Source organism: Colobus angolensis, unplaced genomic scaffold (genome assembly GCF_000951035.1).
Source record: "Colobus angolensis palliatus isolate OR3802 unplaced genomic scaffold, Cang.pa_1.0 Scaffold10, whole genome shotgun sequence".
NCBI lineage: Eukaryota > Metazoa > Chordata > Mammalia > Primates > Cercopithecidae > Colobus > Colobus angolensis.
The window spans coordinates 11,274,748-11,277,103 of NW_012110919.1; positions in this window are offsets into that span (position 1 = coordinate 11,274,748).

Here is a 2,356-nt window from a genome sequence, read left to right on the forward strand (position 1 = left end):
AAAGAAATTGAAGGACCATAAATCCAGATCAATCTTAGAATTACATACTAAGGTCTGTTTTCAGTGAAGAAGAGGAAAAGATAATGTCTTATAACATGAAGTTATCAACAGAGCTGAAATAAGAAGATAAACCTGTGATTTATGAAGTAGATTTAGAAGATACTTACTTTCTCCATCTCAAGTTCTGAAGTTACTCTGCATCACTAGGACTATGAAGTCAATAGCTTCATGTTACAGAATATGAAGATACCAGACATCTGGATAGAAGAGCAGGTTCTTGCTTCCTGCATGACATTAAAGTTCTCCACATGGCTACTTGGCACAAACTCTGTCCCTCAACATCTTCCTGAGGGAACCCAAACACCAAGTGTATTATATTTAAAATTTTTCTGAAGATTCATGGCCATGAATATTGAAGGCCACAGAACACCAATCACCCATCTCCTCCAAGTTATAATTCACTGAAAACGGACACAAGGAATCAAATGTGTATCTCATTAGCATATCATCTTTACTATGAGTCACGTAAGGGTCTAATATCCCACAAAATCCCTGCTAAAACTACACTATAAATGAGACTAGGGCCTACCTCTCTGTGAATGTGCACCTTGGGACCTACCTGTGGGGAGAGGTAGATCTGCAAATCTAACTGTATATACCCAGCCAGACTAACGCCTATCTCACAAATAGAGGAATGGAGAGAATGATCGATTTCCAGGGCTGCCTTTGGAAAGCATGCTGAAACAGACTCTTACCCCAGAATATCACCGTCTTGGGGCAGCAAGCAGAAAAAAGCCCACTGCCCTTCTTAGTGATCCATGAGACAGGCAAGAGAGAAAGAAAACCAGAGCTGAGCCTGTATCTTGTTTTGAAAGCAAGGTAAGCCCCACCCACTGGTAAAGTGGTCCCAGTGGATAGAAGTAGGGAAATAAACCAGAAGTGTTCACTGTCTTGGAAAGAGGAGCAGAAGCCTCCTCTCCTCTAGGGAAAGTCAGTGACGAGGAATAAGAGTTCCCCCAGGACTGTCACACTACACAACATTCCATCACCATCCTGCTGATTCTACCATTAACTCTCTCTGAGCCACCCTGCCTATGTGCTACTACCTTTGAAAGTCTATGTGCCCCACAGGTGACCCTGCAGCTGGCCAACTGAAAAATACAGTCTTGTATTCACTTCAAACTATTTTTCCCACCAAGAGAATCTACCCAAATTTCAGATAAATGATTTTTCACCATTTTTTTTTATTTCCCACTGAGGAAAATACCTAGCATCCTAACAAACCTATTACACAATCTCTCAGGGGGCCGCTAAGAAGACACAAAAACACATTATCCACTTTTGGCATCTTAACTGATCTCCCTGAAGGGTTAATCCCAATCTACCTATTTCTTACACTCCATCCTTTCCTTCTTCTGCACAGTGATACACAGACTTTTTTTGTAAAAGGCCAGAGATTAAATATTTTCATCTTTGTGGGCACACCGTCTCTATTGTACTACTAAATTCTGCCATTGTAGCGTAAAAGTAGCTGTAGACAATACTGAAACAAATTAGTATGGCTGTGATCCAATAAAATGTCACTTATGGATATTGAAATTTGAATTTGCAAAATTTTCATAGGTTACAAAATATTCTTCTTTTGACTTATTTTCCAACAATTTTTAGAAAGCAAAATCTACTCTTAGTTCACTGGCCATACAGACTGTGGGTGGGATTTGACCCATGAGCCATAAGCCTACAGATTGAAGAGTGACGTATTCCAAAGCCCCTTTGGGGATACTGCTTTCTCCCTTGGTCTGATTGTTTAGACATGGGGGCAGGGGGCAGAATCGAATTGTCCCCTTTAAGGCATCTCTTCTACCCCAGCCTCAGCAGACAGAGAACCTCCCCATCAGCAAATCCTCTCTAACTCTCCTACATCTCAAGAAAGACCCTTAAGGCCAGGTGCAGTGGCTCACGCCTGTAATCCTAGCACTCTGGAGACCAAGGCGGGCAGATCACCTGAGGTCAGGAGTTTGAGACCAGCCTGGCCAACATAGTGAAACCCCGTCTCTACTAAAAATACAAAAATTAGCTAGGCATGGTGGCATGCACCTGGAGTTCCAGCTACTTGGGAGACCAAGGCAGGAAAATCACTTGAACCCGGGAGGCAGAGGTTGCAGTGAACCAAGATCACGGCACTGCAGTCCTGCACTCCAGCCTGGGTGACAGAGCAAGACTCCATCTCAAAACAAAACAAAACAACAACAACAAAAGCCTTTTTGGGGTCTCTATCGTGGTCACTTTACTGAGATTTTTGTATTATATTGGTGTGCCCTTCTTTACCGTAAACAGATTGGAGAAGGGGCCCCCG